At 38.2% G+C, this 16,158-nt stretch overlaps 2 protein-coding genes across 2 annotated transcripts in view; both read right to left on the reverse strand.

Moving 5' to 3' along the window:
• CPZ (carboxypeptidase Z) overlaps positions 1 to 16,158 on the reverse strand; it is a 1,352,173-nt gene that overhangs the window by 1,314,522 nt on the left and 21,493 nt on the right. The gene's annotated exons all lie outside the window — the stretch shown is intronic.
• LOC122797720 (CUB and sushi domain-containing protein 3) overlaps positions 1 to 16,158 on the reverse strand; it is a 5,249,173-nt gene that overhangs the window by 142,384 nt on the left and 5,090,631 nt on the right. The gene's annotated exons all lie outside the window — the stretch shown is intronic.

A 16,158-nucleotide genomic window follows, 5' to 3' on the forward strand; every position in this document is an offset into this window, starting at 1 on the left:
CGCTCGTTTCGCATGGTGTTTTCAGCGCCGGGATTCTGAACTGTAGATTATTTACATTGCCAGTCTTTCGGTGCCAGTCTTCTCGTTGTCGGCGTTTTCAGCTTTCGTTCTTCTCAGGTAGACCCCACCAAATACATGCAAGTACTCTTAAGAGCTTAAATATCTCTACACACAAACCAGCCACAGTAAAAAGGTTTAAAATATTTTATAATAATAAAAACACAAGACACTACTCGTCAATTCAACACAGAGAAAATACAGAGTTCAGAAATCACAGGAAAATACTTTAAAACAACATTGTAGGATAGCCGCACATAAATATAGAAAACAGTTAGACTAATCTGGGTATATTCCTATCTATCTCTAAGAGAAATTACTGTTCTAAATTCTACTTACAGAGCAAGCAAATATAGATGAGAAGTGCTGGTGAGTTGTTGTTAGCTTCAGAACCAAATACAAAATGCCATTCTTTCTTTCTGAGATAGCCCTTAAATTGATAATGCACATTACTGCTGAGTCTTTCAGGTTACATCATTCCTGACACCTCTGCTGAAGTTTCCCAGGTTCACAGAACTCAAAATTTTAACATTTCTTTTTGATCTGCACCTGCCAGGAAGCAACAGCAATAAAAGACACTTTACACGTGGAACCTAGTAATTATCTATGTCTTAAGACAATAGAAGGAACTTCCGAGCCCAGATATCTTGTCTCCTAACTTGAGATCACACAGTGGTAAAATTCTTTACTTATCAGCTTTCTTCCAGCAGGGTGCACTCTGGTTACATTTTTGAAGCTCAACACATAACACAGTTTTCTTTACATTTGTGAAACAAGTCTGTGGATCATATTAATATTTACAGTGACATAGAATTATTTACAAACTTCTATCTAGCTAGGCTGGCAGCCTTCACAATACTACAACCAGGACTCCATTAAAAACGGGTTCTTCTAGGCCCAATGGACTATCCTGGTAAACCAACTGCAAATAAATAAATAACCGAGGACTTAATCAAAAAATGTACTTTTAATGTGCTTGGCTTTGTATAGAAATGTCTACTGAATATTATTCTAGTAAATCTGAAAAGTGAAAAAGGGATAATGGCTAACTTTAAAGAAGAATCAGTCAGCAAAGGTAAATATATATACTGTCACAAGATTAATGATATCGCTGATATTGTAAGAATGAATATGATTAATGGAAAAAAGTGATAAAGAATATAAATGGATACTCTTAAATTCTAGATCCATTTCCAGTTCTCACTGTAAAATATATAAAGTAAATGTGGAGCATGTCGTGATAATGACAAAATATTGAGGGCCAACCAGAGCTGCACCTTCCACACCTGAGAATAGCAGAACGTATTTTGAAAGAAATCCAAATGTTCTTAATGCAGGGATTAATTCAACAGCAGCTGTGCATAATTTGTCTTCCTAACAGATGAATCATGATGAGTTACTCTGGAATAGACTCCCCATCCATGTAAAACAATACTCATTTCAGTCCATATTCAAGCACAACTTGAACAACACTGCTCCTTGTACTACTAACAGTCAGAGGCAGCTTCAAATTCTTTATCCCACACATGGGACCCCTGAAATTATTTATGGTATGATCCTAGTTATTCTTAATAGGGGTAACACATAATTATTGACCATCAGATGCATAAGACCAATCTAACACCAAATGGGATAAATTAATTCAAGCACCAAAAGAGAAATTGGTTAGGCTTAAAATGGCCCACAAGGGCAATTAGCCTATTACTTATCTAAGAACCTATGAACTTAAGACTGAACCATGTACATGCAGGAATGCATGCATATGAAAACACACACTCACACACACACACACACACACACACACACACACACACACAATAAAAAGTTGAGGGTCAGCATAAGCCTATAGGTATGTCATTTTGTCTGCATGTTAAAAAAGCAATGCACGCAAATATGAAACAATTGGTGCACACTAGTGCAACCCACACAAGCACGACAATTTTAAACAGGAATGTACATGGCATTAATCATAATGAGACAGCTATAGTAGTGCTGTGAAAGATTAATGAAGGAAAGTTGAATTCAGTTCACTCTGTACTTCTATCAGAACTGCAGACTGTTAGGAAACCATGCAAATGTAATAATGTTTTTACAATTTGTATTCATATGAATTGGTATTTTCATTATTTATACTAGAGGAAGTAATGTATTGGAATTTAACTGATCTCAGAAGTGTCATCAGTTTACATTTATAATAACACAAATGTCAGCAAAAACATTCATTTTGTGCAGAAAATTATAATACTTTTTGTAAGAGATAAATTGTAGTATACAAAGAGAGTTTATTTACTCAGTGACATGAAAGTTCCTTCAGATCTGTGCCTTTTTTATTTTCCTTTGGAAAGAATATAATCCTAGATCCCCAAAATGAACTAAATGAACTGATACATGTACTGCATACTACAGTATAAATCTTACTTTAAAATTTTGAATACAAAATTTCAACTTGATTATATATGATAACATAATATTTGCATATATTCATCCTTGTGTTTTCATCTTTACTCCCACAAACATTTCTGACCAGTTTTCCTCTGCTAACTATAAAACTATGTGAAGCCAAGCAGTTCTTTTCCCTTATATATTTTTTTCTCGGAACAGGACAATTGTCTCTGGAATTTTTATAAACATACCAAAAATGATTAAGGTTCAATACAATCCTCACTGTTAATGCTAACTGCCTAATGCAGGTTGGTCAGTTAACATAATGGATAGAAAATGTGATTTCAAAGACAAGTATAACCACAATGGGAAAGACCACATTATGGATGCATTAGCGTATCTCTGAATCGAACACTGCACTGTCAGACTTGACCAGGCTAGTGTTTTCCTTAACAGCATTTGCATCACATTAGAAAAGGCACCTTTAACATTTTCATACAAACACACACACACACACACACACACACACACACACACACACACACACACACACACACACACACACACACCACACACACAGTCTAATGCAAAATGAGACATTCTTGCACATGAACATGCTGATGTGCACACACACAAATATACGGACACACTTTCAGACATTCCCACGCACACTTACATCCACTTATCCACAAACAAGTCCCTCAACTTTAGTTCACGCTCATGGAAACACGCATTCATCCATAAGTATTCAATGAAAATGAAACAAACAACACACACATGCGCGCGCGCGCACACACACACACACACACACACACACACACACACACACACACACCCTACCCACATGTCTTCTCTGAACTTACCTACAATTTATGTACTCCCAAAAGAGGGAATAGGTGACTACTGTGTTTTTACAGCAGCCATTTTTCCTCCTAAAATAAAATTTTACTTAAGTGAGTTTCTGAATTGCTCTCTCAAGCACATCAGGAGTTATGGAAATTCTGGGAGACATCATATGACTAATTGACATTAGCTACCCCCTTGGAATACTTCATTAGCACGTGGCCATGTACATAAGACTGCTCTCCATGCAGACAACCCAATGAGGGAAAAACCTCAGGCAGAGAGTAGGTCTGAATGTGAAAACCTTAGCACCATGCATAAATCTTCTGAGTTAAAGTTTCTGGATTGTGCTAAGACTTCGGAATCCCAGGGGCTACTATTTCATCTTTCTAAATAGAATTCAAATTCTGTACCATACCTCTCAAGTGCCCAGATTTCCACAAAACATCCAGAATTTTGCCTGATACTTTCATCTGTTCATCTTAAAATAAGTGGTTTTCTGGCAAATCACTGGGATGATTTAAGGACTGAAGTCACCAAATAATGACATACATTTGAGTTTCAGAATTTGAATCCTTCAGAAACAGTATGCTAACACAAACTCTGTCTGCTACCAACTTTAGAACTTTACAAGAGCAATATTTAAAATATGTTCCTATTTTGGGGCTTTTGTCCCCTGATTTGACCAGGCTTTGTCCAGATTTTTTGCACTAATAGACTAAGAGGTTAGCTCTGTACACAAGATACAATTAGCATAAATAACAAAACATGAAGGGTGGCATTATCAAATACTAGATGTCTAAATATAGCAAAGTTGGCAGACTTGGAACATTCCTGGGTGACACATTTGCAATGTCACAGAAGTCTAGTTTGACTATACTACCACTGTTCCATAGATTAAAAGCCACGGTGGTGCAGCGGTAGCGTTGTTGCCTCACAGCAAGAGGTGCTCCCATTTGATTCCCGGCTGGAGTGCCTTCTGTGTGGAGTCTGCATGTCTTCCCCATGGTCGAATGGCGTTCGAAAGACATGCGTGAATGGGTGTGCCTTCGTTGAAGGTTGGGCGTCAGGCTGGCAACTCAGCACCATAAAAAAAAAATTGACTGCTAATCATTAAATGACTGGAGTTCCACTGTGGCGACCCCTAACTGGGAAAAGCCAAAAGAAAACAACAACCACTGTTCCATAGATTATGGGGTATACCACTTACTTCAAGGTGAGAGGGGTGGTAGAGCCTTTCTCTTCAAAAAAGTCTGAAATACAGACTAGAAGGAGCATGTTGATAGAATTTATCGGTATTATATTTATTTATTTTTACATTTGTTAACTGGGTTAGTCTGACTGGGCCCAGAAAGCCCTTTTTCAGCGGAGACCCAAGGAGAAAAGCTCCAGGAAAGTAATTAAAAAATAAGAAATACCTAACAAATTCAATTTGTAAGATTCTTAACTACAAAAACAGTGAAAAATATACAATATGAATATATACAAGCCAAAAGTACAGTGTTTTCAGAATGCAGTAACAATATGTTTAAGAAATTTGGTTAGCATTAAGTTATTTACAAGAAATTGTGGCAATGTCTAAAATAAAAAAAAATTATGACTAACAATGAAAATACCAACATTATGGGCACCTCTTTCATGACTGCCAGTGAATACAAGGAATTTGTAAGTAAACTGTACAACATAAACACAATCGTAAAACAATATTATTTTGGGACTACCGACTATCTAAATATTGACTTGTCTACTTCTTACCCAAATAATATGTAAACCCAAATAACGATATATCCATATCAAAACACAGAAAAACTATATCAGTAAATAAATTAATAAATTACCAAAGACAGATCTCATTCTAATGAAAAATGGGAAAAGATAATAAGAAACTGAAAAAGATGGTATAATTTTTCCAGACACTGAATTAATTAATGGTGGGGGGTGCCTACCAGCTGTAGCTTAGAAATAGTTGTTTACATTGCAGTCAGACAATGATAGTTACTTTAAGATTTAAATAAAAATAAAACTGCTAAAAAATCTAAAATTTGGGATATTTCAAATGATAATTACAAAAAAAACATGAATGATACAGTAGGCAGTTAAGACTGGCATCTCTTATGTAAAGCAGATAAAATCAGCTGGTGAGATATTAGATGAATTCTGTCACTTATCAAAAGCAGTAGTAAATAAGAAGTTAGGTACTCACCATAATGTTCCATGTTTGTTGTCCATCTTGCCTATATTCTTGCTGGTTGGGTTCGGAGCTGTGAACTCGGCCTAATACTAAAGCTCGAGAGCTTCCACTGGCTCGAGGCTAACCCCTATCCCATGATGCTCTGGGCCACATCCCCAGATCTTGTTTGCAAGTGAAAGACAATCACAGAAGAATTATTTATATATATATATATATATATATATATATATATATATATATATATATATATATTTATTTATTTATTTAAATACCTTATAAGGAAAGGAACAGAGGGTCCAAACCATCAAAAACTATGTGCATAGTATATAGTTATCCACCAGTTCCTCCAGGAATACAGGATGGGGGAAGGAGGGTGGGATGCAAGAACATAGGTGAGATGGACAACAAACATGGAACATTATGGTGAGTACACAACTTCTTAATGTTATGTTGTCCTATCTCGCCGTAATTCTTGCTGGTTGGGATAGCGTTCCTAGCACCTTTATCCTAGGGTGGCTTAGGAAAAAAGACTCTTCAATACAGTGTATCCAAAGGAGGACCTGTTTCGGGAGGCCACATCTACTTTGTAATGAGTGATAAAGTTATGAGGTCTCACCCATGTTGCAGCTACACAAATAGAATCAATAGGAAGTCTAGCTTGAAAAGCAGAGGATGTTGAGACTGCCATAGTGGAATGTCACCTTATCTTTCCTGGTAGTTGCTTACCATTCTTATTGTAGGAGAAAAAATGCACTAAGCCACTTACATAAGGTTACCTTGGAAACTTGTAATCCTTTCTTTTTGTCCAAAATGGGCACAAAGAGCTGGTCGGATTTCCTGAAATCTTTTGTCCTGTGCAGGTAAAAGCTTAATTGTCTATGAACATCCAGCTGGTGCAATTTATATTCTGCCTTGTCGCTATAGTTTGGAAAAAAGACTGGCAATTCAATGGAAAGGTTAAAGTTATTCTCTGAGAAGACTTTGGAAAGGAATGAGGGATTAGTTCTCAAAGAGATTCCGCACTTGTGAAAAATGATATAAGGAGGATGAGTAGAGAGAGCTTGTATCTCCGATACCCTTCTGACATAGGTTATGGTTACTAAAAAGAAAATTTTCCATGATAAAAATTTCAAATCACAAGATGATGCGGGCTCAAAGGATGGTAAAATTAGCAAAGTTAGCACAGGATTTAGATCCCAAGGGACTGGGATTTCTCTGATTGGGGGGGGGGGGGTCTAAGTAAGAACGTACCTTTGAGGAAAGGCTTACATAACCTAAGAGACATAATCGGGACTCCAATTTCTCCAGTATGGAAATTAGAAATGGCTGCCAGTTGAACCCTAATGGTAGCTGCAGTAGCTCCTTCTTCAAAAAGTTCAGTAAGAAAGTCTAGAATTGCAGATATGGAAGCTGTAAAAGGCTCTATGTTCTGTTTTGCAGCTCAGCATGAAACTCTTTTCCACTTACTGGAGCATAATTTCCTCGTGGATGGTTTATGGGAAGAAATGTGAATAATGACCATCTTTTTAAACAAACCAACTCACAAAAAATAAAGGGACTCATTAAAAGAATCATGAGGTACTAATTGCTCCACTGTCTTGCACATCTTACCTTTCAACTTCTTTGGCATTCTTCTGTTATTCACAACACCTGAGACTCTATGCCACTTGGCTGCAGCTCCTCTGATTCTAGTGTTGGCCTCTTCATACTTGGAAGCTATTAACCTGTTCCACTACCTTCTCTTCTATCACAACTCTCACCTTCTTCTGATTTCCCCAATTTGCTGCCATTCCAACTGTCCTACCTGAGCTTAGTTTCATCCCATTTGCCGTCAGTTTTGGATTCCATTCCCTTATCCTTTGCTGAAGTTTATGCTCAGAGCCTGCCTGTAATGCCACATCATCTGCATACAGCATATTTGCTGATTTGCCCCCCTGACCTGTTTGCTAATTTAGAACATCACTAGTATGACCAGCAGTAGGCTCAGAGCTGAACCCTGGTGCTCAACCACTCCCACTGGGAATCCCTCTGTGAGACCGAACACTGTTCATACTTGAGCCATTGGGTCCTTGGACTTAGCCTGCACTAATTCTACCAATGTTTCTGGGACTTCAAACCACCATGGTACTGCCCAAATCAGCTTTCTTGGGATCTTGTCTTATGCTTTCTCCAAGTCTAGGAATGTCCAGTTGGACTATTTCCTCATCTCTAGCTTTTTATCAACTATCTGTCTCGCTGTAAACATTGGATAAGTTGTGCTGCATCCTGATCTGAATTCAAGATGCTCATCTGCCATTTTATTTTGTACTACTCTGTGTATCCATTTATCAATCATTCCTTCCAGAACTATCATGCGACTTGACAGGAGTTTGATGTCTCTTTACTGCCCACAGTTGTGGATGCCCCCTTTGTTCTTGTACACTGACATGAGTATGCTCATTCTCCAGTCATCTTCAATATGTCTTTCTCTCCACATTGCTGTGAGTACCCTCTGGTGCCATTTCTCCCCGATCTCACCCAGCATCTTTACCATATAAGCTGTGACCTCATCTGAGCCTGCTGCTTTCCCCTGACCTCATTTTCCTTAGTGCTGTTCTTACTTCTTCTAGGGTGGGTTCCTCTTCTTCTCTCATCATAGGCTGTGTTTGGGGAACTACAGCTTCTGTTGAGTTTTCTTCATTCAGAAGCTGCTGGAAATATTCCTTTCATTTGCATTTTATGCCCTGTGGACTGATGAGCAGGTTGTTGGTGACATCCAGTATGAAGGGTGTCTGACTATCTTCTTTATCTTTCTGTCTTTGCCTTGCAACCTGACAGTTTCTTTGTGCCACCTACGGAGTCACTTGACAGAAGCTGGTACAGTGTCTTTGATGCCCTGCCTTTGCAACTCCTTTCTTAGCTTCTTTGTTAACCAACCAGTACTCCTTTCTAGCCTGGTCTGTATTTTCTACCTCACACTTTTTCCTGCACTCCTTCTTTCTTTTGATAAGTTCCTGGGCTCCTGCATTCGACCACCAGCTTTCCTTATGTACTTTATTTACATACCTGGCTCAGCTACATAACTGTTCTATAGACCTCACACATACTGTTTTGAGGTGCTGCCATTCTTCTTCAGCTCCACCTATTTCCTCCGCTTTTTGGGAGGATAGAGCCCTGAGTAATTCCTTGAACTGCTGTACTTTCTCTCCATTCAACTTCCAGGTCATCAGCCTGGTCTCTGTTGAACGTAGAGTGTTCTCTGACCACTGCCTTGCAGCTGATTGGGACAACCAGTGGTTTATGTTATGGACCAATGACTTTGCAATCATTCATTCTACCCCAGTGCCCTTTCCTTACTATGAAGAAGTCTACCTGATTTGAATGTTGGCCACTCTTGTATCTGATCTTGTGACTGTGTCTCTTTCTGAAGCATCTGTTGGCTAGTATCAAACCATTAGCCAGACAGAAGTCTAGAATGGCCTCTCCTTGCCCTATCCATGTGGACCCAGGTAGTTTTCATATATTGTTCTGTCTGTCAAGATATGTGCATTCAAGTCACCTATTATCAACACCAACACCAATTCATGCAGTCCAACTTAATCTAGTAGGTCCTTCAACTGCTGTCTGAATGCACTTTTTTTCCTCACTATCACAACCCTGCTGTGGGGCATAGGCTGAGATTATGAATACTGCCCTATCATTACACTGGAGTCTGACTGCCATGAGTTTGTCACTAATTTGAATATTATCCCTCACAGCCTTCTGAAGTCTCTCTCTCATAATTCTCACACAGTTTCTAGTCTGCCCTCTTCCTGAGTAGTAGACTCTGAATCCCAAGCCTGTGCTGTACTGCCCTTCCATCTTGTCTCTTGGATACATCAAGCTGTGTCCTGTCAGTGAACTTACATTGAGTGTAGCAATTCTTTGTTCATGTTTGGCAAGTTTCTACATGGAGTGTAGCAATTCTTTGTTCATGTTTGGCAGGCTGATTTGTTGAGTAAAACAAAGCTCAGGCTGGGCAATTAGACACTGGCCAGCCAGTAGCTTATTGACCCAAATTTGCTGGGGTTTTTGGCAGGCAGACACTGGCCAAAAGGGGCACATAGCTAGCATGGGTAATAGGCAGGGTACTCATCCCACTTATCACTGACAAATACCGATGCCCATTTATTGATATTAGTCAATATGACCGAATCATCTAGAACCACATTTTCCACCATTGAGTGGCTAGCACTGCTATGGCATGCAGTCTGTGATCCATGTTCTCCTATCTTGAGGATACTGCACACCATAGTAGATGCCCAAAGTGCTCATTCTGTACATCCCTTCCCCCATAGGGCACCATGTAGAGTCTGTGGTGCTGCCCACAGCTCCATTCCTTAGTGAGTTTGAGATGGAAACACTAAGCATGTTTCTCAGAGGTGGGAGAAAACCCAGAGTCATAGAGAGAACATGCAAACTCCAAAACGGCATTGGCCAGAGGTCAAAATCGAACTTTGTACCTTGTGCAGGGGAAGCAAAGACCATAACCATTATATCAACTGGTCTGTATGTCTATTTACCTGCATGTGTAAGCTTATACTTTAAAGTGTTTAAACTATGCTTAAATATCTTATTGCTGAAGTTGTACAGGCACACATAGCACTGTGTCATCATTGTTGTCATTTTATTCTATTTCAGATGAATAAATTCTGTTTTTTAAGCACATCTGCATGTGGCCTGGGGTGTTTTTCTTTTTTGTTTGGACTTGCATCGTTTGTTGACTTGGAATATTTTTACCACTTATGATTAAAACAAAAATCATCAGTGGTAAATTCTCATTAACTGAGCAAGACTGAATTTGGCAGAAAAATAAATATGAATGTCTAATTTAATACACAACCAAGACAGTAACCATTGCAATGGGCTAAAATCAGTGGTACAGATCAATTTATTTCAGCAGTTAGCAATAGAGGGGCACAGTTTAAATTGCATTTTGTTTATGGCAAAGAGAATGCATCCTTTTCCCCTTGGTAACTGCAACAATTATCATATGGATACCTGACAAAGGAGTTCAGTTTTATGGGCTTTTTTTTTACCATACCAGTAGGTAGATATTTACTTTTACTAGTAGACATGGAGACGGAGGTGCTATTACACAAGATGTCTTTGGTACATGCTTACAAGTATACACAATTTCACCTAAAAGACCTAAGGTTGATTATACTATACAGTATGCTGAAAAGGATAGAATTAATTTCCAGTTGGTCAAGTAGTCTAGCTGTAACACTTTCTACAGCTCCTGAAGGAGCTTAGGAAGAAAAAAAATAAGAAGCATTTATAAAAAATGGTTCTTGCATGGTCACACGTGTCAAACAGTAGTAACTAATGTTCATTTGGAACATTCTTCATATAAGATAATGTTAGACTCTAAGTGGACGTGCAAAGTGGCTACAAGTGAATTTAATACTGCTGTAAATACTACAAGTTGATAACTACAAGGAAAACCTGTCAATCTAAATATTAACACCTTAAATGTAAAATGAACAGTATGCACAGCAGAAAAATAAATACTGTAAGGGGAATGTGCAAAAATCCACTAATGAAAAGTCTAAAATGACAAAATTAAGAGGCCATCAGTATATCAGCAGTAGTAGCATAATCAAATTATCACAGTTATTCCATCAAGGGTGGTGATACTTCGTATTTGATTTATTTATTAAGTGGGAAAATCCATTAGATACAAGTGCCACTTTTCAGGAGTGGTACACAAGTAATGCCTGGTTAAGTGACCTGCTCGGAGTTATAAGTAGGTAAATGGAGTATGAGTGAATTATCTTGGGATTATAGACTGAAGTTCACTGGCAGCTCAGTCATCTACACAAGTACTTGAACAGAGCTATGAGCTACTAAGCAATGTCCTTAATATTACCATGGAATCTATCTGTGACTGAAGTGGATTTGCCTTACTATTTACAATAGAAAACACTCAAAGACATAGGTCACATGTGCAGAAAAAGCAAAAGTATACATAACCAGTGCAGAATCTGAGGGTTCAGAATGGGGATACTTCTTTTTTGATATATATTTTCAGACCTTCATACCATACACATTGATCTGTGGCTAAGCAGATTTGCTGATGACCACAAGCTGGGTATCAGCATCCATTCCTCCAATGATACAGATGTTTTTCAGCAAAAACTAGTCCTTACAAACCAACGGTATACACAGAAAGGGCTCCAACTAAATGCAAAGAAGTGCAGCATTGCCAACTTTGAGAAATCTCATCTATAACTTATAGTATAGCCAGTACTCACAAACATAGTAGTCAGGCATCTCAGCACATGGTCAGCAATTCACTCACCTTTAACAACATGTTGCAACAATAGTCGGGAAATCATTCTATCTAGCACAACTGATTTCCAAAAGACAAGGAAAGTTATTGTCCCTCTGTATTCTGTGCTAATTAAATCTGATATTGAGTGTGAGGTTCCATTTGGCATGGGCCTAGGCAAATATTTCATGCAGCTAGAAAGACCCTAGGATTTCTTTATTGGCCTAAAAAAGAAAGACTAGCAGCCCTAGCCCTACAATTTGTCTCTTATAGAATCCTATGTGTGCTGTGCTATAAGTAGCAATTCAAGTCATCAAAGACAAGCAGGATGAAGGAGTAGACAAACCCCCAAACCAAGGATCTGAACTTTAATCAACATATAAATAAAATACATTGCAGGGATGAAATTGTTACCCAACAGTTGCCCAATCACTGTAACAAATTGCCCCTGTATGTTAAGCAGAATTACATCCTCATCTCCTTCAAGTATAAACTTGATGACCGAATGGCTATCCACAAGTTCAGACCTGGACCTACATATTTTGCCACCCTGTAAATAGGGGGGGGGGTGATCTTGAAGGTGGCATTTTGCAAGGCACACATAGTCTTCAGGTTTACTTGTCTCCAGGTTCCTATGATTCTAAATGACTAACCTTATGGAAAAATAATTTTACCAGTCATCAACACTATCACCAATATTTGTATCCAAAAGTGCTTTAGTTTAAATAACAGAGTTAGCGATTCCTGTTTTCTGTGTTAGTAAATTATATCAGGTACTGATAAGTCTCCTGTTAAACAGTACTGTCATTTTCTTACCATGCATCCAGTTTATTCTAAAGGAGTCAACCCTTTCTTATACTAAGCCACACCAAAAGGCAGAATAAGAAGCAATCACAGCCACAGAACTGATAATTTCACTTGTTTAATAACCTCTAGCAACTCAGACAAAAGCCTTCAAGGAGTACAATTCAGTTCCTAAAACCACATCATTAAATAGTCATACTTTAAAAAATTAACACATAATTAACACCTTAATTAATCAAACAGTTCCAGTTACATTCATTATTTCATAGGATCATAGGAGGTTACTAGGCTAATGTCCCTGGGGACCTTACAATCTAGCCAAGAGTTTATCACCAAAAAAGGAACCTCAGTCAGCACCTGTGGCCCTTGTCAATAAGGGACACAGGTAGAACCCCTGGGACAAATTTGTCATTTCCCATCCACTCATCAAGGTTGTGCTTGAACACGGTCAGTGAGGTACTCTGTTTGACGTGTATGGGAAGTCTGTTCCAGAGATGGGGCAGCATCTGGGAGATTAACCTGTCTCTCCAGCAGGTTTTGTTGATGTGATATGTTAGATTTAGGCCTTTTGAGTGGGTAATGCACGAGGAGTTAGACCTACGGATATGGAGCATCTCTAAAGGGGCAGGGTTTGAGATTGCCTTTTTAGACACAGATCACCTCTGAGCAATCTGTACGATACCGAGTAGAGTAATAGTGATTTGAGCCTGTCTGTATAGGACTGGTGTTGGAGGTCACGGATTCTCTTTGTGAGATATTTCTGTGGCCTTTCTAGTTGGCACAAATGTTTGAAGAGGTACATACCAAACGGGGTGTTATACCCAATTATTAGCCTAAAGATGGGAGGAGTACAAAGAGGTAATAACCTCTTTTTTTCTGGATGCAATCCCTTTACTTATGAGATGAACCAAGTAAAAGGCTTTTATGACCACTGCCACTACATGATGGTTGAATGTGAGATTGTCAACCTGAGTATCCATGTCTCTCACCACAACTTGTGTGGTTAGGTGCTGCCATTGATGTGGCAATCAGTCGGGGACATGTTTTTGCCAAATGGTATGATAATACTTTGTTTGTGTTTAACTTGAGGCCATGGCATTGTCACCAGTCATTTGTTGCTGTGACACCAACTTGCAGCATGTTAACATCATATGGGGAGTAAATGACGGGTCTATATTAGAACATCAAAGTGTTAAAACATCGAATGTTCTTATATCGACCCCTAGTCAGCGAACGCTTGAAATAGCAAAGCTGCAGAACACCAAATATTTTCCTAGGGAAAGTATTCTGTTGGCCGTTTATGTGGTTTCACTATTTCCTCAACTGTGGCGTGAAGGTGATGGACCAGGTTAAGGTAAGTGTGCGAACGGACCAAGGTAAGATGAGTGTGTGATAGTTAGGGACCTTAGGGCTAGGGAGTGGGTAAGGTGAGTGTGCAATAGTTAGGGACCTTAGGGTTAGGGAGCGGGCAAGGTGAGTGCACGTTAGTTAGGGACCTTAGGGTTAGGGTTGGGTTAAGGTAAGTCAATAGCTAGTAGTGTATGTACGGTTTATTGTAGGGTTTTGTGAAGTGTGTATGTGTGGATTATGTATTTTGGTGTGCTTGTGTTGTGTGTGTTTTCTTGGAACAGCAAATTTTTTCCAAGGGAAAAAATTTGCTGTTCTGAGCGTTCGAGTATATCACATTTCGAGATTCCAAGGTCGAGCTTATGGTGTTCGATATTTTGGAATTTTGATAATGTGATATAGACTCGTAAATGACAGCACCCAACTTATAGTCATCCGCAAACCTGGTCAGGCACAGGCCTTTTGTCTTTGCCTGGACCTCGGAGAAGTAGATGCCAAACAGTAGGGGTCTCAGGACAGATACCCAACCCTTTTGGAGCCAAGGTATGATATTTTAAAATGTACAAAGCCTCTTTATATTATAATGTCTCTTTAAAAGCCCCTAATTTACCTGTTTATAACATGTCCTGCTCCAGAATACAACCCCTGAGTAATGCAGCATTACTTTGATGAAAATCCTAAAGCCAAATTGCTTTCCAAACAACCTTTTTTAATACCTCTGATATGCTCTTGGAACTTGATTTTAAAAGCCCTTTTGCTTTGCCCAATATAAAATAAACCACAGGGATATTGCAAGGCATAAATAATTCCTTCAGTATTACAATTAAACTGTTGAACAGGATTAAAATTAATCTTATTCATTTTAGGAAATTATTCACCAGATGATTACATATTGATCATTTTCCACATGTAACCATACCATAGTTTGACTTAATTTGCCCATGAATATTTGTTAAAGGAAGAACAAATAAACTCTGACTCTTCCTAAAAGGAACATGAGTAAGAATTAACTTATTAGCCAAGTCCTTGCCCTTTAATAAAATTGGCCAATAGTATTTTAAAAGCCTAACTATTTGTTTACTAAGGACATTATAAACTGCCACAAAATAAATGCCCCTCGTCTGCATTGGCATTATTTCTAATATTCCTATTATAATTCCAAACATCCCAATCTCATCTTTCTTAAGTATTATGTCTGTTGTCCATTACTTCTCTCTCTCACATTTTAAATTGTATTCTGTCTTAAATATAACCTTTTGAAGGGAATCCAAAACTAGTTTATCATACACCCTTCTTGTAAACATACTCACTGTTTTGTAAGCTTCTTTAAAGAAATTTACATCCTGACTACATAATTTATTAAGTCTCAAAAACTCCCTGTAAGGTAACGAAGAAATATGGTGATGGGATGGCAGCTCAGTCCATGTAAATATATGCTGCCTTCCCCCAATTTCCTATAAACAGAAGTTATAACCTTCCCTTCATTATTAAAACCCTTAAGAACCAGATCTAAGAAGTTAATTTCTTGACCGAACTGTAAACCATCAAACTTAAATTGAAACCTATTTTATTGTAAACTTTGTACAAACTGATGGACAAAGTGGCGCCCCTTACATAAAATAATCAAATTATCTATACAGAGGTAATATTTAAATACATATTTTTAACAAATCTTGTTAATACAAATATTCCAATTAAAATTTGTTAATGGTCTACCCTTTCTTAGTCTGCAGTTGTTCTAATTTATTTCAGAAAGCACTGCATATGCTGCTATGTCTCCTGTTATGATATTCATTACTATAAGTGCTACATATGCTACAAGTTTCTCCTTACTCTCAAAGTTTAAAGAAAGATGATTTAACTTGCTTTCACCTATTTCTGCAGAATATATGTCTCAAACCTATCAAATTGTATGTGGCTTTCCCTCATGTCATTTCTTCTTAAAGTTCTTTTTACAAAGATAAAAAACATTCCATACTGAATTGTTGCTCTAGCTAGAGAAGTGATCATTAGAGGAATAACTTCTGGACTTCTAAAGACTAAAAACCTCAGTTTTCCTTCAATCATTCCTTAACAATAAATGCCAACATTATTATGAATTCACAGCGATTAACCTGCAGTCTGTGACAACATTTTGTCCATTGTTTCTCTCCATTTAGCAACCTGACCTCAACAATAAACAGGACTTGTTGGATGGACAGATTCATGTCCCAGAGACTCCCCCTGCTCCGGAAAAAGGTCC

The sequence above is a fragment of the Protopterus annectens genome, chromosome 3.part1 (assembly GCF_019279795.1).
Source record: "Protopterus annectens isolate FY-2018-M chromosome 3.part1, PAN1.0, whole genome shotgun sequence".
Taxonomy (NCBI): domain Eukaryota; kingdom Metazoa; phylum Chordata; order Ceratodontiformes; family Protopteridae; genus Protopterus; species Protopterus annectens.